The following is a 21,258-nucleotide window of genomic DNA, read 5'->3' as shown; positions in this document are numbered from 1 at the left end:
GGAAAATGACCAAGGAGGATAGGAGGAGAATTGATGCCTTTGAGCTGTGGTGCTGGAGAAGAGTATTGAGAATACCATGGACTGCCAGGAAAACAAACGGATTCGTCCTAGAAAGGATTAAACCAGGTGGCTCCTTGGAGGCAAGGAGTCTGAGGCTCTGTCTAACATACTTTGGACATGTTGTGAGGAGAGACCGGTCCTTAGAGAGGGACATCACGCTTGGGAGGGTGGAGGGACAGTGCAGGAGAGGAAGGCCCTCTATGAGGTGGATTGATTCAGTGGCTGGGATAATTGGGATGGGAGTGTCAGACACAGTGTGATTGTCACAGGACAGAGCAGAGTTTAGGGCTGTTGTACGTAGGGTCGCTATGAGTCGCAAGCGACTCAATGGTACATAAGAACAACAAAAACAAACATGTACTAAGTGTTAGTGACAAGCTTTATTTCCATAAAACATCTTTGAGATTGAACAGAATTTTGTGGAAGTATTCTATTTCTTCAAATAAAGAGAATACATAAAATAGCAATGACATTTCACATTATGTTAGTGCATGTTTGGATTAATTTCACTGTTTGTATTTGAGTGATAGTAGGACAAAGGCATGCATGAAAGCTGTATCGGTCTCCCCACTGCTCTTGCACACCAACAAAAGGAGTAACACTGGCACAAAGCCACAGTGGATTAGTAGCTCTGAATGCGGTTTTGAACTTCAGAATAGCAATGAGATCATCATTGTTATAAAGTTTAGTTTAAAAAAATGGGAAAAATGCATTTCACGTTATAATTAAAGGCAGTTGAATTAAGGTCATTTGGAGATAGTTGTAATTTGAAGAAAACAGTTAAAAAACAAGGTAACAGTTAAAAAGGAAAAACCAAAGACAGAAGGTGCAAACTCAAGAGCAGTTTCCTAAAATGAATGAAGAATCAACAGAGAGGAGAAGTACACATTCTATTACTCATTTTGTATAGTAATTTGCTTTTTAATTGAGTATGTGTTACCTGAATATGAGAAGGTAAGATAGAAAAAAAACACATGACCTTCCTGAAGAAAACATTTCTAGTCACAACATAGTTGTTACCCAACCTCTTTATGAACTATGAAAAACAAAACAAAGTAATTTTTTTTTACCACATCTTTCTTCTGATCAATTGTTTTAGTCTCTTTTTAAATTTTTTTTGTTTGTTTGGGTTTGTTTTTGTTTTTGTTCTTGTTTTTTATTAGTGCTCAGACTTCTATTTGAGATTCGCCTTCCTGCACAAATTCCATGCCACATGCATCTTCTTGCATGTAAGCCCAAGGTGCGATGAGGTGTGTTCTGGTGGCCTAGTGGCAGAGCAGGGTGTAGGGGAAGGTCCTTGGTGAGGTTTATGTTTGTGGCAGTGGCTGGGAAAGGGCTTTCACACCCTGCATGGGGACACGCCTGAGGTGGCACAGGGCACCTTCCTCCTAGGTGGAAGCACAGAGCTCCGTTGAGGAACCTTCGCCTGGTCCGTCTAAATCTTGTCCTTCTGCAACATCTCTCGATGATGGTCTCCTTGGCTAAGCCAATGATTTCTTCTAGCTTCCAGGGTCTCTGGGTCATGGGGGGGAATGTGTGCCTTAAGGTGACCGAGTGTCTGCTTGGCACTGCCCAGGTACTAGCCCTTACTGCATGGGGAGCTAGGGCCTTATCCCTCAGAGGAATGAACCTCTAATTGGGTCTTTCGGGGGCGTGGGCAGAGACAGGGCACAGAGGTGAGCATGGAGGGGGGAGGTGCGAGGATAGGGACCTGGGTACAGGGGAGAGCTAGGGGTGGCCTAGTCGTCCTTGTCCCTGGCTCCATTTTTAAGGATGCGGGTAAACTCCACATAGTTGAAGTTGCCTTTTTTATCAATGGGTGCCTCTCGGTACATCTCGTCCACCTCCTCATCCGTGAACCGGCCTCCCATGGTGGTAAGCAGCTCCCGGAGGTGATCCTCGTGGATGAAGCCTGAGACTTCCTCATCAAAGCAGGCGAAGGCATTTCAGATCACATCCTCAGGGTCAGTGCCCGTTCAGCTTCTCCCAAAACATGGTGAGGAACATGGTGAAGTTGATGGGCCCCGGGGCCTCACTCATCATGCCCTCCAGGTACCCGTCTGTAGGGTTCTTCCCCAGCGAGGGCTGCATGTCGTGCAGGTCCTCTTTGTCAATGAAGCCATCGCGGTTCTGGTCAATCAAGTTGAAGGCCTCCTTAAACTCCTGGATCTGGGACTGGTGCAGAGAAGGCTCTAGGTGTCATTTGTTTGGTTTTTTTAAAATTCATTTTAATGAAAGTTTACAGAGACTTAGGGTTTCCATTCATTCATTGTTGCACTTTTCTCCCTGCCTATCCCTTCACCCCCAATTCACTCTTCTCTTTAAAAAGTAAAAGAAAAAATCTTTCATTGCTATACAATCCCTCTCCCCAAGTCCATTCCACTGTGCAGCCTTCATTCTGGACTCCTGTCATGACAATAATACCTAATCATATATCCCTTTTAAACAGTTCTTTGACTCCTATGTTTCAATGCAGTATACATTATTTATCCCCTCTTTCTGAGTCTTCCCTCAACCCTGATGTCAGACCTGTTTTACAACAGTGATCTTACACAATATTTGTACTTTTGTAACGGAGATATTTCGCTCAACATAATGTCCTCCAGAGTCACCCGTTTTGTATAATATTTCATGAGTTCCTTGTTTTTCAATGCAGCTTAGTATTCCACTGTGTGACTATACCAGAGCTTCTCTGTCCATTCGTTTGTTGATGGACACTTGGGTTGTTTCCAACACTTTGCTACAGTGAACAAAGCCACAATACACATGAGTGTGCATATATCTGCTTGGGTGGCAGTTTTGCTCACTTTAGGATATATTCCCAGTAGTGGAATTGCTGGTGTTTCTATTCACAACTTTTTGAGAAAGCGCCATACTGCCTTCCACAGTGGTTGCACCATTTTACACTCCCACCAACAGTGAATAAGGGTTCCAGTTTCGCCATAACCTCGCCATCATTTGTTGCTTGCTGTTCTGTTAAATTTTACTGTTCTGACTGGGATGAGATGCTATCTCATAGTTTTGATTTGCATCTCACTTAGAGCTAGGGATTTTGAACATTTCTTCATGTGCTTGTTGGCCATCTGAATGTCTTCTTTCGTGAAGTGTGTGTCCATATCCTGTGCCCATTTTTCATTGGGTTATTTACTTTTATTGTGTTGTGGTGCAAAACAAATTAATTTCTGTAATAACCATATTACATTTCTTCTTGTTTAGTCCTCCTGTTAAGTTGGAAGTAATTCATTCCTCACCTTTCAGCAGGTTCTCAGCATTTTATAAATCACACATATGTGATTGCCCATCTTTCTTTCATGGAGTGGCTGCTGGTTTTTAACCATATGCCTTTGGGTTGGCAGGGAAACTCCTTACTATTAGGCCATTAGACCTTCATCCATAATGTGTAAATCATTTTATTTACAGTAGAGCTTTGGTGGCTTAGTAACAAAAAGCTGCATTGCAATCATGAAGGCAGGTAGTTCAAATCCACCAGCTACTCCACAGGAGAAGGATGAACAAGCTCCTTCTGTGTCATTAACTGCATCTGAAAACCCACCAAGGGGTCAGCTATGGGTTGGTTCTGACTCTATGGGACTCAGCAACGACAATGACATGTCATACCCAGGAGAGAACTGTCTGTCTCATTATTATTATTTTGAAAATGATATCTTATTTATCCTGCCTCTTGTAGAATTTTCTCCTTCTTTCTTTTTGGTTCCTAGGAGGTAGAGGTTAAAAATGTCCAATTTTTTCAAACTTCTATACCACTCTATCATTGCTAATATCAACTATTTCCCCTTCCTCCAGTCTCCATCTCATCACGGGTTTGGTAATTGGCTGCCATCTCTCATAGAGTTAGAGACCTACTTGTCTAAGTGGTTTATTAGGAAAAGAACAAGGTACAGTTTGGATATGGCTCAACTTGGAAACAATAGATACAACTTAATATGTTGTTCTTTAATAAAGACAGCTTCTTCTCTTACTCTGCAGTCTACCCGATTCTGGGCCGTGTGGGATCTTCCAGGTCAAGTGTTTATACCTCTAAGCTCAGTAAGCAGGTGATTTTCACATCAGTAGTCTTATCCTCATTTACTAGTTCTTGCTGGCTTGTGCTACAATTATTTTGCCACTGCTGTACCACTGTCTCTCACTGTGTTCCATATTATAGCCTTCTGTGTCTTACATCTGAGAAGGATGGAGGGACAGTGCAAGAGAGGAAGACCCCAGATGAGATGAATTGACACCATAAGTCAGAGTCAGTGAGACTGGCTCAGGACAGGGCAGGGTTCAGAGCTGTTTTACAGAGGGTCACTATGAGTCACAGGCAACACAATGGCACATGACAACAACAATATAACAGTTCATTTCCTTAGAGGTCTTCCTCTCCTTTGCTGATCCTCCACCTTTTCAAATAACACATCCCCTTCAAAGGACTGGCCCCTTAGAGGTAAATAAAATGTTGAATTAAAGTTAAAGTATCTTTAAGATGTTAAATGGAAGCAAAAGTTTAAATGTTCAGTTTGGATTTCATATGAACCAAAGTTCATTGTTGATGTGTTAACTCTGACTCACGGTGACTCTCCACTGGACTTCTGAAGCTATAACCCTTAAATGGGAGAAGATTATCACATCTTTCTCTCATGCAGTAGTTGGTGGATTCAAACTGTCGAGCTTTCAATTAACAACCCAACATCTACCCAACCAGGGATATAAAAGGCATCATGATAGCTTGTATGTTTCTAACTACACATTACAAATCTTTATTAGTTGTGGGTTGATAGTTGTAAAAAAGAGAGGCAGAGAGACTATTTTGTATTCTTGTATTAGAGCAGAAGAAAAATCATAACCATCTAATGGAATCATTCAACATGTGATTTAAAGCTGAGATGAGTGATGCTTGTATTGAAATGGCAAAATGGTTTTCATTTTTCTGTTTGGCAGCAGGCCAGACTTGTAAAGTGAAAACAGAATTGTAAACTATTTTAGAATTTGCTAACTAAATTTTCAATTGTTTCCCATTAACACTGTATTCAGTGTGCTCTCTCTCTCCCTCTCCCTCCCTCTCTCTCCCTCTCCCTCTCCCTCTCTCTCTTTCTCTCTTCTTATCTTGTGACAAGTATGATCTAATAAGATCAAGGTACAAGTCATGATGACTAGGCTCATTTGCTTTTGATTGTAGACTAAAACAGCAGAGAGAGAACTGTAGTTTTTTAAAGGCTGAAAAACCACTGCCTGGCAATCTTTCTTATCTCCTTGTCTTGGAGCATTTGTAAGATTCTTTAAAATTCTACACTGAAGGGATTAAAGTTACTGAAGAGATGAAGCAGTGCCTGGCTGGCAACAAGCATGACATGTTTCATATAAAAAAGGAGGCATTTATGTTGTTTGAGACCAGAAAGCTAGAGACTGCCAGGCATCTGTCCAAAATTACATGCCCAGAGATTTGGCTACTGTCAGTAGAGGAGACCAGACACACTGAAGGACCCTCCTAGAAATAAATACAATAAAATAATGAGCTCTTCATGAAACTCATTTTTATTGGGTTGCTGGGCTTGCAGAGAAAACACTAAAGACTCTGCCACTCCAAGACAAAAACATAGAAATATGAGCTAAAAGTAGAATCAGGAATAAACTTAAAAGTAGCTTATCTTGGAAGACACAGGCTTGTCTTAGTGCTGCAACTTGGAAGCTCTATCTTAGACCAAAAAGAAAATAGGAGAAATGAATATAAACTCTGTAATTAAACTGATTGCTTTCTAAGTAGGATCAAGATGTCAGAAGTCAGTAGTACTTCCATGCTTCTATTAGAAGCACAATTTTTTTTCTAGGAAGATAAACATCTTCAATTTAGGCCCCCTCCCCGATTTGTCCTGAATAAAGATACAACAAAGAGTGCTTAAAATGAAAGTTCAAAAAAAAAAAATGAACTATACGAGTGAATTTCAACAGAAATCACAAATAACTTTTGACATTTGAATAATTGTTGTTATCATTGCTGGGTATCATTGAATTGGTTCCAACTCCTGAAGACTCTGTACATCAGAATGAAACACCCAACCCTATACCGTCCTCACAATCCCTGCTGTATTGAAATACAATGGTGTAGCCACTGTGTAATCCATCTCCTCAAGGTATTTCTTTCCCTCCCTTCCTTCCTTCTTTCCCTCCTTCCTTCCTTTTTTTTTTTTACTTTAAATATGCATTAACAAGCATAAATTCCTCTCTGAGACAAGCATTTTCAAAAAAAAAGAAATTATGGGATATTTACTCTCATGCTGTGATTTTTGTATCACTTTGTATTCTTTCAGTCACACTCATTTTGGTTATTGCTGAGGTGAAAGTTCCGCATACATTGTAATCAACTCTTCACAGGCACTTGCCTCAGGCCCCTTGGCTCCTACCTCTTGCATCCTGCCTTATGACTTCTCCAGGCCCAAGCATGTGAGGCTAAGAGAAAGCCACTGGACAATCACATATGTAGAATTGTGAGAAAATTTGTATGCATTTTACACCCCTTGACTAACAGTGAATAAGTTTTCTGTAATATAATTCATAATTTTTTCATAAAATTAATGTGTTCTAGGAATAAGATTGAACATAGATATAGGTATTAAAAAAGATGAAAGGATTGCACAAAGTCTCTGTAGCAAAAGGAATTTTAGTAATTAGAAAATGATCAAGGACTGATAATATTAAAGGAATAAATCTAATCTGTATTGAAAACAGTGGAGAAAAATGAGGTTCCAGGGAATGATGGAACACCAAGTGAAATGTTATAATAAATGATGAGAGATTGGAGGTACCTATGCCCCCACATTTGAAAAGTGCTATGCGACCAAGTAAAAGAGCCATGCATGTCTCCATCCCAAAGACAGATGATTGATTAGAATGTAGAAATTACCAAATAACATCATTATTTTATTAACACAAACAATTTTACTGATGATAATCCAAATGAAGAGGAAGATGTAGAATGAAGGTCAGATTGATTGTGGAGATCAGATGAATCTTGGCTGAAAATAGAAAAAACCAAAAAGATTTTTTGCCTGTGTTTCATTGACTATACGTTGGCATGTGATTTTGAGAATCCTAACAAATTATCACTCATCGATAACCTGCAGGTTATGCAGATGACACAACCTTGCTTGCTGGTAGTGAGGAGGATTTGAAGCACTTGTTATTGAAGGTAAAAAAAAAATAACTTTTAGTATAAATTGCGTCTCAATGTCAAGAAGACAAAATTTTCACCACTGGATCAGAAGCCAAGAAGGAGAAAAGATTGAAACTGTCAATAGCTTCATCTTACTTGGATCCACAATCAACACCCTTGGTCCCAGCAGTCAGGAGATCAGAAGATATCGCACTGGAAAGTCTGTAGCCAGAGATCTTTCAACATTATTGGGGAGTGAAAATAATAGCTTGAGATTAAGATGTGCCTGATTCAGGCCATGGTCTTTTTAGTCACTTGCTATGCATTTGAGAGTGGGACGATGAATAAAGATGACAGAAGAAAAAATGATGCGTTTGAGCTGTGGTATTGGAAGAAAGTACAGAATATCTCACAGACTGCCAAAAGAACAAACAAATACGTCTTGGAAAAGGTGTATCCAGGGTGATCCATCGAGACAAAGGTGATGAATCTTCATCTCACATACTTTGGGCATGTTGTTAGGAGAAACTATTCCTTGGAGAGTGACATCATGCTTGGAAAGGTAGAGGGAACGAGAGGAAGATCCTCAGCCAGACAGATTGACACAGTGATGTCAGGAATGGGCTCGAGTAGTTCAGAGATTGTGAAGATTGCATAGGATAGGACACGGTTCAGATTTGTTATACTTAGGCTTGCTATGGGCTATTCTTGATTTGAAAATACCTAACAACAATGACAATATTAAATCTGAATTGAAACAAGCAAGGTTGTGTCATATGCATAACAAGGTTTATTTATGAGCCTTCTTCCCATCCTGATACCACATTCTTCTTCACATAGTCCAACTTCTCAAACAATATGTGCAACATAAAGATTGAGTTGTTGTTGTTTTGGGTGACATCAAACATGACTCATAGCAACCCTACGAACAAAAGATCTGAACCATGTTCTATCCTGTGCCATCGTCACACTTCCTGACAAAAAGAGCCCATGACAGAAGTCACTGTATCTGTCTATGTGATCAAGAGTCTTCCTCTCCTTTGCTGACACTCCACCCTTCCCAGCACCATCCCTGTAGTGTTCATAGGCTTTTCAAAGGCCTGTTATTTAAGAAGTGGGTGTCAATCCTGCTTCGTAGTCTGTCTTAATCTGGAAGCTCTACCAAACCTTGTCCAGCATGGTTAGCCTTTGTAGCATTTGGCACACCAGTGGCACAGTTTTAAGCATCCCAGAACCCTCAAGTTATCTCAGTATAGCAAACTGAAAGACAAATTATGTCCTCCCCAAACACAACAAATACCAAATGACCAAGTTAACACTTGATTGTTAATGACATTTAAAAAACAAAAACAAAACAAAAAACCCCAACCAACCAACCAACCAGTTTACACCCAAATTTCAATTAAATCAAAACAGCCTACACACAAGGAGGCCACAAACAGAGACTCTTAGTCAGGGCCCAATCCACTTTTTTCCCACCCAATTTATTTATTTTAATGAACATTTACAGAAATTTTGCATTTCCATTCATTCACTGTTACATTTTTCTCCCTGCCCATCCCTCCCTCACCCCGCAGTTCATTCTTCTCTTTGAAAAGTAAAAGAAAAATTCCTTCATTAGTATACAATCCCCATACCTCCCCCCACCCCCAGTACACTCCACTATGCAACCTTCATTCTGGACTCTTGTCATAACTGTAATACCCAATCATATATCACTTTTAAACTGTAACCAATTCACTTTTAAAATCAAAGGCCCACCTACACAGGTCCTGACTGATTTTAATAAGATGCTTCCAACTCACAGCTGATTGTTAACTAAATCCAAAGAACCAATCTGCTTACTCTTGATTGTTAATGAAATAAAAAATGACCAAACAGATTGAAAAGGTATGGTGAAAAGATACAATCTTGACACACTTCTTTATTAATTTTAAACCACTAAACTCAACATTAAGAAAACAGATTTTCACCACTAGGTCAAGTGGTAGTACCATGATAGATTGAAAAGAGTGAGATTGTTAACAATTTCAGCTTACTTGACTCCACAATCAACAGGCTCAATATGAGCAGTCAAGAAATCAAAAGACAAATTGCTCTGGGGAAGGCTGCTGTCAGGAACTTCTCAAAAGTGTTGCACAAGAACAATGTCATTCTGAAGATTAAAGTATGCCTGACTCAGGCTAGAGTCTTTTCAATTACTTGCTATGCATCAGAGAGCTGGACAATGACCAACAAGGATGACAGAAGAAGGATTGATACTTTTGAGCTGTGGTGCTGGAAAAGAGTATAGAACATCCCATGGACTGTCAAGAGAAGAATCAGTTTAATTCTGGAGAGGATGCTCCTTGAAGGCAAGGATTTTGAAGTTCCTCCATCTGACATACTTTGGGCATGTAGTCAGGAGGGACCAGACTTTGGTGAAGAATATCATGCTTGTAAGGGTCAAAGGACAGTACAGAAGAAGAGAAAGACTCCAAATGAGATGTATTGACACAATAACTAGGATAATGGGGCTAGATGTGTCAGAAACAGTGATAGTGGCTCAGGATAGAGCAAGGATAAGAGCTACTGTGTTTAGGGTCTTGTTGTTTTTATTGTTGATTGCCATCCAGTTGAGCATGACTCATAGCGACACTATGAACAAAAGGCCTGGAGCCTTTCTGTAACTATTGCCCTTTATCAAAGTTCACAGAGTTTCCAGAGGCATGTTGTTTAGGAAGTGGATGTCATTCCTGCTTCCAAGGAGGTCCGCTGGTATTCTGTAAACTTTGGTTCTGAGGCCTTTATCTGAAATGTCATTGTCAAATATCTTCTTCCCAATTTGTGGACTTTATTTTTACTCTATTGAGAACATTTTTGATGCACACTGGGGTTTGATTTTAAGAAGGTCCCATTCGATCTGATCTCCTCCAAGTTGTGCATTTTTGGTTTATGTTCACAAGCCCATTTATGCTACAGGCCAGGGCTTCTAATTTGTTCTTATTTTGTCTCTTAAGGTCTTTGACTCACTTTGAGGTGGTGGTTTTACGTTTGTTTAGTTTTGTGTTTTATTTATGTGAGAAGGTCAGGCCTTGACTGTGTATTTCCGCAGGGGGTACAGACGCTATTTTCGCGGCTGCTTCTTAGTCTTCAGGTTCTCCTCATGGTTGTTGAACCTTGGGCACATGGCCCTGCATTTTCTCGGGCCGGAGATCCAAGGATTTATACTTCTTGCCCTTATGGTATTTTCTGATGTTCTCCTTCTGAGACTGGTTAATAACAGTGAGAACCCGACAACTCAGATATTGGAGAGTTTGGAAGTCTGTCACTTTGGCGATGGGCAGCTGGCAAAGCTCCGCCTTCAGCTCGTTCAGCTCTTTCAACAGCTCTTCCTCCGTCTTGCCACAAAGGTCCCAAGCCTTGATTTTGGCCGTGGCTGAGAGATAGAACTCCTGGGTTTTTTTTTGTTTTTTGTTTTGTTTGTTTTTTTTTTTGTCTGTATTGTGTAAGCTAAGATCCTGTTTTCATTTTTCTGCAGTCCAGTTTTACCAGAACCATTTATTGAAGAGACTGTCATTTCACTAATTGATTGGTTTTATTACCTTGTCAATTACCTGTTACCATAGATTGATTTTTGGATTTTCAGTTCTATTCCATTGATTTATATGGCTGTTGTACCTATACCATGTTGTTTTGATCACTACAGTTTTTCAGTAAGTTTTGAGATCAGGAAAGTGAGAGGCCTTCAACCTCGTTTTTATTTTATAGACGAGGTTTTCTTATTCAGGGTCTTTTCCCTTTTCAAATAAAACTGGAAATTGCCTTTTCTATCTTCTAGAAATATGAATTTGGTATCTGGAGTGGGATTGCTTTGAATCTGTAGATTTATTGTTTTGGGTAGGATTGCTATTTTCACTGTGTTAAGACTTCCTATCCATGAACAGAGAATATTTTCCCCATTTAGTTCGGACTCTTATCTTCTTATAGTAGTGTTTTGTAGTTTTCCTTATATAGATCTTTTGTGTCTTTAGTTAGCTGTGTTTCTAAGTATTTCATCTTGTAATTTTCTATTGCAAATGGTGTAGCTTTTCTAGTTTCCTTTTTTATGCATTCTTTTTTGCTGTATAGTAATACAATTGATTTCTGCATGTTGATCTTATATCTTGTGGCTTTACTGTGTTGGTCAACTAGATATACACTTTTTAAAATTTATTTTTAGACTTTGGGATTTTCTATGTGCACTATTATGTTATCTGCCAGTAGTAACGTTTTCACCGTCTCATTGCCAATTTGAATATCTCTTATTTCCTTCTCTTAAATGATTGACCTGGTTAGAACTGCCAATACATTCTCGAATAAATTTGGCTATAGAGAGAAGCTTTCTCTGGTCCCTGTTTGCAAAGGGAATATTTTCAGTCTCTCTCTGTTGAGAATATCATCCTTAGTTTCACATTTATACTTTTCACTATGATTAGAGGTTCCCTTCTATTTCTAATTTGATGAGTTTTCAGGAAATAGTGTTGGATTTTGCCAAAAGGTTTTTCTGCATCAACTGATAGGGTGATGTGGTTCTTGTTTCTTGCTTTGTTAATGTGCTGAATTATATTAATTGTTGTCTTGGGTCTTCTTGAATCTTTATTTCACACAAATTTTTCTCCTTGAATATTTTTTAAAATACTAGTCTATTTATGAAATTCAAATACATAGATTTTGAGAACAGATTCTTTCAATTTCCCTCATGCCCCCACCCACCAAACTGTGTAACTCCGTGATTAATCCCCTCTTCCCCTGCACTTCATCAACCCTTTGTTTCCACCCTACCCCACACACCTTGGGTCCTTGTACTCATTCTACAATAATGGTTTTATACAATATTTGTCCTTGTGGAACTGAGGTAGTTCACTCAGCATAATACACTCCAGTCACTTCCAAGTTAGGTAATAATTTACAAAATCATTGCCCCTGTGTGCTGTGTAGTATTCCATTGTGTGAATGTACCATAATTTCTCAATCCATTCATTTGTGGTTGGACATTTGGGCTGTTTCCATGTTTTTGTAATGGTGAATAATGCTTCTGTGAACATAGGTGTACAAATCTCCATTTGTGTCTCAGTTCTCATTTTCTCAGGGTGTATTCCAAATAGTGAAATATTTGGGTCATATGGAAGTCTATGTTCAGCTTTTTGAGGAAGCACCAAACTGCCTTCCAGAATGATTGTACCATTTTACAATCCCACCAACAATGTATAAGATTTCTCACCACATCCTCTTCAACATTTGTTACTTGTTGCCCTGTTAAACTTTGCCACTGTTACTGGAGTGAGATGGTACCTCCTGTGGTTTTTATTTGCATCTCTCTTACTGCCATTGATTTTGAACATTTCGTCATGTGTTTTTGGCAAATATCTTCCTATGTGAATTTTTTTTTTATGTTGTTTGCCCATTTTGTAATTGGCTTATCAGTCTTTTCCTTGTGGAGGCCCAGGAGTATTCTGTAGCCTTTGTTGTGAGACCCTTGTCTGAGATGGTATTACCAAATGTTTGTTCCCAGTCTGTAGGTTTTCTTTTCACACTGCTGGAAAAAGTTTTTGATGCACACATGTTTTTAATCTTTAGAAGGTCACATTTTTAAATTTTATGCTCTTCAGATTTTGCACTTCTGGCTGTATTTGGCAGTCTCTTTATAACTTGGACTAGCACTTCTAAGCTTGATTCCACTTTGTCTCTTATGAACATCATGGTTTTGGCCTTTACTCGCAGGTCTCTGCCCCATCTTGAGTTGATTGTTGTATATGGTATGAGATGTGGATCCTGTTTCAGCTCCAGATTTTGCACTTCTGGCTGTATTTGGCAGTCTCTTTATAACTTGGACTAGCACTTTTAAGCTTGATTCCACTTTATCTCTTATGAACGTTATGGTTTTGGCCTTTACTCGCAGGTCTCTGACCCATCTTGAGTTGATTGTTTCATATGGTGTGAGATGTGGATCCTGTTTCAGCTTTCTGAAGGTGGAAGTCCAGTTTTGCCAACACCATTTGTTGAAGAAGTTGTTATTTCCTCATTTGATAGTTTTGATTTCCTTGTCGAATATCAGTTAACCCATATATAGCTGGGTCTATTTCTGGGTTCTCAATTCTGCTTCATTGGTTTATGTGCCTGTCATTTTACCAGTACCATGCTGTTTTGGTTATTACTTCTGTGTAGTAGGCTTTGAGGCCAGGGCATGCTATGCCTTCCACCTCATTTTTGCTTCTCAAAAGTATTTTGCTTAATTGGAGGCTCTTGCCTCTCTAAATAAGTCTGGCAATTTCCCTTTCAATTTCATTGAAAAATGAATTTGGTGTCAGGATTGGGATGGATTCACACAAATTTTAGAATTATTTATCTGTTTATTGCTAAAACCCATTTCCTTGCTTTCTGTATTTTTAATTGACTTTAAAATTATGGTAGAAAAAATTAGTTTTTATGATTTTAAATCTTTATAACCTAGAATATTACTATGCATCAGAAAGTGGGTCAATGACTTGGGATAATCGAATTGGTGTCTTTGAGCTGTGGTGCTGGAGAAGAGTATTGAATATACCATGGGCTGCTAGAAGAACAAAGAGATTCATCCTAGAGAGGGTGGTGAGACCAGGACGCTCCTTGGAGGAAAGGAAGTTTTATATGACATACTTTGAACATGTTGCAAGGTAAGACTAGTCCTTAAAGAGGGACATCATGCTTGGGAGGGTGGAGGGACAGCTCAAGAAAAGAAGACCCTCAATGAGATGGATTGATTCAGTGACTAGGGTAATGGAGGTAGGTGTGTCAGAGACAATAAGATTGGCACAGGATGGAGTAGGTTTTAGGGTTGTTGTACATAGGGTCATTATGAGTCACAAGCAACTTGATGGCACATAACAACAACAACAACAACCGTGGATATATAAATTATCTTGATATATTTAGGTTTACCAGAAATGCAAGCTGGGTTTAGAAGAGGTCATGGCACAAAAGTCATTATCACCAAAGTGAGCTGGATCTTGTAAGAAAGCATATGGATAATAACAAATTGTGGTTAACCTAGAGGAAAATGGAAATTCTAGAACACTTGATTGTGCTTATTTGAAACCTATACTTGGATCAGGAAACAGTCCTCAGAACAGAGCAGAGAAACGCTGCATGGCTCAAAATTAGGAAGGGAGTGCATCAGGCATTCCTCTTGTATCCATACCTATTTAATTTATAAAAACAGATAATTCAGGAGGCTGGATTTATGAGGAAGAATGTGGCGTCAGGATTGAAGGAAGAGTCATCAACAATCTACATTATGGAGATAATACAACCTTGCTTGCTGAAACTGAGGAGGACCCAAACCACTAGAAGGTCAGGGACTATGTTGTTCTTATGTGCTGTTGAGTTGCATGCAACTTATAGTGACCCTATGTACAACAGCCCTAAACCCTGCTCTGTTCTGTGCCAATCTCACTGTCTTTGACACACTCAGCCCGATAACGCCTGTCACTGAATCAATCCACCTTATAGAAGGTCTTCTTCTCCTTCACTGTCCCTCCACCCTCCCAAGCATGACATCCTTCTCCAAGGACTGGTCCCTTCTTGAGAAATGTCCAAACTATGTCAGACGAAACTTCAGAATCCTTGCCTCCAAGGAGCAGCCCAGTCTAACCTTCTCTGGGTTAAACCTGTTCATTTTCTTAGAAGTCCATAGTTTATTCAAATCTCTTCTCCAACACCACAGCTCAAAGGCATCAAGTCTCCTTCTATCCTCCCTAGTCATTGTCCAGCTCTCTGATGTATAGTAAGTGATTGCAAAGACCATGGCTTGTGTCAGGTGCCCCTTAGTCTCCAGTGTAACACCATTGCTCTTCAGTACTTTGGAGAGGTCCCTAACAGCAGACTTTCCCATCACAATATGTTTTTTAATTTCCTGACTACTGGTGCCAGGAGTGTTGACTGTGGAGCCAAGCAAACTAAAGCTGTTAACAATCTCAATTTCTTCACCATCCACTGATGCTGCCAATCAGCCCAGTGGTGAGAATTTTTGTCTATTTGATAATGAACCTCAATCCATATTGAAGGCTGCAGTCGTTGACCTTTTTCTGCAGCAAGCGCTCAGGTACTTCTCAGTTTCAGCAAGTAGGTTTATGTCATCTACATAACACAGATTGTTGATGAATCTTCCTTCAATCCTGATGCCATACTTCTCCTCATACAGCCCAGCTTCCTGGATAATCTGTTTTGAATATAGCTTGAAAAGGTATGGAGATAATGCAGATTCCTGGTGTACACCCTTCCCAGTTTTGAACAGTGTAGTGTTTCCTTGCTCTGTTCTGACGACTGTATCCTGGTCCAAGTATAGGTTTCACATTAGCACGATTAAGTGTCTGGGATTCCCATTCTTCTCAGAGTCAGCCACACTTTGTTATTACCCACACAGTCAAATTTCTCAAAATATACTGAAGCTCAACACCAAGAAGACAAAGATTCTCAGTATTGAGCCAATTGGCAGCACCGTGATGGATAGAGAAGAGATTGAGCTTGTTAACAGTTACAACTTGCTCGACTCCACAATCAACATTCTTAGCACCAGCAGTCAGGAAGTCAAAAGACAAATTGCATTAGGTAAATCTTTTGTCAGGGACCTTTCCAGAGTATTGTCTTCTCAATTATTCACTATGCATCAGAGAAATGGACAATGACTAAGGATGACAGAAGAAGGATTGATGGTTTTGAGTTGTGATGCTAAAGAAGAGTCTTAAACATACCATGGATGGAGAAGAAAACATATCAGTCTGTCTTGGAGAGAGTGAAACCAAGTGTTTCCTTGGAGAATAGGATTTAGAATCTCTGTCTCACATACTTTGGGCAAAGGCCAGGAGGGACAAATTATTGGAGAAGGACATACATCATGCTTGATGTGTGGAGGGACAGCATAGGAGAGGAAACCACCGGGTGAGATGGTTTGATACAGTAACTAGGATAATGGGGGAAGATGTATCAGAGTAAGTGAAACTGGTTTAGGACAGGGCAGGCTTGAGAGCTGTCGTGCAGAAAGGATCTTATGAGTCAAAGGCAACTCAATGGCATATAACAACTACAATAACAATTCTCTTTCAAAATATTCTCCTTTCATTCTGTGTAGCTTTTGTTATATTTGTCTTTTTGGATCATTGCATTTTTGTTTCAATTGTTGTTATGTGGCTTAAGTCACTTGTGACTCATGCAACTCTGTGTAAAACAGCTCTGAACCCTGCTCTGTCCTGTGGCAACCTCACTGTCCCTGATACACCTACCCTTATTATCCCAGTCACTGAATAAATCCATTTCATTGAGGGCCTTCCTCTCTTTCTCCATCCCTCTACCCTCCTAAGCATGGCATCCCTCTCCACAAACTGGCCTTTCCTTTCTATGTCCCCAAAGTATGTCAGGTAAAGCTTCACAACATTTGCCTTCAGGGAGCAGCCTAGTTTCACCCTCTCCAGGTAGAACCTGGTTGTTCTAGCTGTCCATGGTATATTCAATACTCTTCTCCAGCACCAGAGCTTTCAATTATAAGTAATTTATACATTATAGTTTAAAATGGCATTTACTGGAAAATAGTAATTTCTTTTTATACTGATTTTATTTTTCCAACTATCATGCTATAGTTTCTTCCTCCTTGATTCTCTTGTTATTGTTAAGTGCTGTCGAGTCATAGGCGACCCTATGAATGAAAGACGTGAACAATTGTGTAACTTTCATTGTTTCTCCAAGTTAATAGAATTTCCAGAGACAAGCTATTTTGGAAGTGGATGCCACTCCAACTTCCAAGCTTGTTTTAATTGGGGAGCTCCACCAAACACTGTCCACCATGGGCAACCATTATTGCACTTGACATGTCAGTGTCACAGTGTTTAGCATCATAGCAATGATGAGTTACCTCTGTACAGCAAACGGACAGACAAGATCCTTTTATGTATGTCTTATTTTTTAAATAGACAATAATATATGCAAATTATTATTTTAATTGCTGTTGTTGTTGTTTGTAAAGATAGCTACAATACGCGGCTATTGCGCATGACCTGATTTGGCTGTGAGGATGCCACTGACTATGTTGGGAGAAGTTGATGGAAATATGCATGAACAGTAGGGCTGGCCCTCTAAAGACCTATCTTTACTCATGAGAAGAGTATTCCATGAATAGCCATTGGTTAAAGGAAGATGAAAGACATAAGAGCAGACCTAGATATAGCCCACAGCTTGAAGCCAAGCCCAGCCAAGCCCGTACTAGACCAGCCAAACCTCAGCAGAGTGAGAGATAAGTGTTTATTGTGGCATGTCACAGAGCTTATGTGGTTGTTTTATGGCCGTGGCACATTAATACAACACTGAACTCTGAGTCATGAGTGAGTGCGCCCATGACAATAAAAGTCTCCTACCAAGCTTATAATCTCCTCTCTTTTGGCTTCTGCCTCCAACACCCTTAAAATCACTCCCACACACACTGGCCTCGTTCCTTATATTTTAGCCCTATTCTGCATTTCCTTTGTTGAATAAGCTATTTTCTCTCAAAGTCAGTATCTTATATTTCTTACTTTGGTTTTGTTGATATTTCACCCTATTTTGAGCCTTTAGAGCATCTATCAACAGCAGTAGGTGATATGTGATGAACAGATGAATTTGGACCAAGATAAACATCTCACAAGGCATCTTCCTCAGGCAAGTTCTTTCCAAAACAAGAAAAGAGGTTTCTGTCAGCTGGGAGGTCCAGCAGATTCTGGTAACTCAATACTCTCAGTATTGTCTACTTAAATACCCTTATCAAAGTCTCTGAGATATATTCTATTCCTATTAAAGCTTTAATTTGACAGTAGGGACTAGATAACCCTGTGTATAGAGTTTCCCTTGTAATTCTTCCACTTTTATAATTATGATGTAAATCAAAGCAAAGAAGTAGCAGATTTGTATGTATTGTGAATGTTATTGTCAGCTGCCATTGAGTGAAGTACCACTCATAGTGACCCTATAACAGAGGATATGAGCCTCTTCTGTGCCATCCTAATCATGTTTACATATTTGAGCACATTACTGCAGCCACTCTGTCAATGCATTTTTTTCATAGAGTCTTCCTTTTTTTTTAACCTACCCTCCATCTTTCCAAGAATGACTCCCCCTTCAAAAAAAAAGAGTTTCTCCTGCACTTTAATCCCAGACGTACGTGGTTCAAATCCACCAGATGCTGTGCTGGAGAAGAAGGGGCAATCTCTTCCTGTACCAGTCAGATCCAATTTGATGGTACACACACACAAAAATAATAAAATTAATTTTTTTTTTAAAAAAGAGCCTCTCCTAACAAGTACAAAGTAGATGAGAAATTGTTGTGTACCATCAAGTTGGAACAAACATACAGCTGATTTTTGGTGGGTTTTTGGAGGTAGTTAATCACACGGGAGGAGATTGCCCCTCTTTCTCCCATGGAACAGCTGGTAGATTTGAATTGCTGGCCTTTGAGATTGCAGCAGAGGTGCTTATCACTAGACCACCAGAGAACATGAGTTGAAGCTTTGATATTTTTGCATTCTATTGCATTGGAATGCAGAGAAACCAAAGCACAAGGAAGAATTCAAGATACTAAGAGCTGAATAGAAGATTCCAAAAGGCAGCACGGGATGACAAACAAAATATTACAATGAAATGTGCAAGGAACTGGAGTCAGCAAATCATTTGTTCAGCATTTCTTGAATTCAAGGAACTGAAGAACAAATTCAAACCTCAAGTTGCTATAACCAAGGATGCTTTAGGCAGAAGATTAAATGATCCAGGAAGTATTAAAAGAATTTGGAAAGAATATACTGAGTCACTATATTGAAAGGAATTGGAAGACACAGAAGAATTTAATGAAATAACATGAGCAAGAGCCTATGGTGATGAAGGAGGAAGTTCAAACTGCTTTGAAGGAAATAGCAAAAAATACGGCACCAGGAATAGATGGTATACCAACTGACATATTTCAGCTAACAGATGCTGCCCTGGACGTGCTCACCAAGTTGTGCCAAGAAATCTGGAGAACAACCACCTGGCCAACTGACTGGAAGAGATCTATATTTGTTCCCATTACAAAGAAAGGTGACCCAACAGAGTGTGGAAACTATAGAACAATCTCATTGATTTCACACGCAAGCAAGATTCTACTGAAGATTATCCAAAAATGACTGGAACAGCACATCAGCAGAGAACTGCAGAAGTCCAGGCTGGGTTTAGAAGGGGTCATGGTACTAGGGGTATTGTAGCTGATGTTAGATGGATCTTAGCTGAAAGCAGGGAATATGAGAAGAATGTCTATCTGTGTTTCATTGATTATGCAAAGGCGTTTGACTGTGTGGATCATGACAAATTGTGGCTGACTCTGAGAAGAATGGGAATCCCAGAACACCTGATTGTGCTAATGCAAAACCTATACTTGGACCAAGAAGCAGTCGTCAGAACAGAGCAAGGAAACAATGCATGGTTCAAAATTGGGAAGGGTGTTTGCAAGGGACATGTCATATCTCCATACCTTTTCAACCTGTAAGCAGAACTGATTATCTAAGAAGCTGGGCTCTATAAGGAGAAGTGTGGCATCAGGATTGGTGGAAGATCTATCAACAATCTGCATTATACAGATGATACAACCCTGCTTGCTGAAACTGGGGAGGACCTGAAACACTTGCTGCAGAGGGTCAAGGACTGCAGCCTTCAATATGGATTGAGGCTCAATATCAAGAAGACAGAGATTCTCACCACTGGACCAATTGGCAGCATCAGGATGGATGGTGAAGAGATTGAGATTGTTCACAGCTTTAGTCTGCTTGGCTCCACAGTCAACACTCTTGGCACCAGCAGCCAGGAAAATAAAAGATGTATTGCGATGGGAAAGTCAGTTGTTAGAGACCTCTCCAAAGTACTGAAGAGCAATGGTGTCTCTCTGGAGATTAAGGTGCATGTGATAGAGGCTATGGTCTTTGCAATCACTTAATATGCATCAGAGAGTTGGACAATGACTAGGGAGGATAGAAGAAAAATTGATGCCCTTGAGCTGTGGTGCTGGAGAAGAGTATTGAATGTACCATTTTAATGAAAGTTTACAGAAAACTTGGATTTCTATTTCATTCATTGTTGTACATTTTCCTTCTTACCCTTCCCCAGTTCACTTTTCTCTTTAACAATTTTATTTCATTGTTGAATAGTTTCCTCCCTCTCCCCTGCCCACCTCCCTAGTCCACTTTGCTATGTATCTTTTATTTGGAACTGTTGTCATGCAAATAATATCATATGCAAATGATTACATATATTTCTTTTAGACAGTTTCCCCCTCATCTATTTAAATACTGCATTGTTCACAATAGCAAAAAGATAGAAGCAACCCAAATACCCACAAACAAATGAACGGATAGAGAATCTATAGTATATTCACATGATGGAATACTACACAACACTGAAAATCATGGAACTCATACAATATTATGCAAAATGAGTGACCCCGGAGGACATTATAATGAGTGAAATAGCTCAGTCACAAAAGGACAAATACTGCAAAATTCCACTGTTATAAAACAGGACTGACCTGGGTGTTGAGGAGAAACTAAAAAAAGAGGGCTTAAATAATGAATTTTTGTTTTCTTGATGTTGAGATGCTATCCATACTGAAGACTGTATTCCTTGATCTCCTGAAGCAATGTCTTCAAGTCATTCTCACTTTTAGCAAGCGGTTGTTTTATCTGCATAATGTAGGTTATGATCATATCTTTCCTCCAATGTCACATTCTTCTTTATAGAGTTCAGCTTCTCCAATAATTTGCTCATCATACAGGCTGGAAAGGTATGGGAAAGTATACAACCCTGACACATGCTATGAATGAAGTTCTGACTAACCTTCTTAAATACTTTCTTAAATACTTAGTCTTACTAATATCTCTGTGGGACAGGATACTATTGGCTCTCCTTTTTTTTAAAAATAAGGAAAACAAAATTTCAAGAGATAAAAGTCTAGGAAGAAGGTTTCTAGATGAAAGTCTTTTACAAGGTCTTATCGATGAGAAGGACTGATG

General features: G+C 39.5%; 1 pseudogene; it reads right to left on the bottom strand.

Moving 5' to 3' along the window:
• Positions 1-1,799: 1,799 nt before the first annotated feature.
• On the bottom strand, positions 1,800-6,498 carry LOC102867928 (annotated as a pseudogene).
• Positions 6,499-21,258: the final 14,760 nt, after the last annotated feature.

The sequence above is a fragment of the Elephantulus edwardii genome, unplaced genomic scaffold (genome assembly GCF_000299155.1).
Source record: "Elephantulus edwardii isolate Elephantulus edwardi_28Jun2011 unplaced genomic scaffold, EleEdw1.0 scaffold00039, whole genome shotgun sequence".
Lineage (NCBI taxonomy): Eukaryota > Metazoa > Chordata > Mammalia > Macroscelidea > Macroscelididae > Elephantulus > Elephantulus edwardii.
The sequence above is the reverse complement of the archived record's forward strand: the minus strand, read 5'-3'. Positions and strand labels throughout refer to the sequence as shown.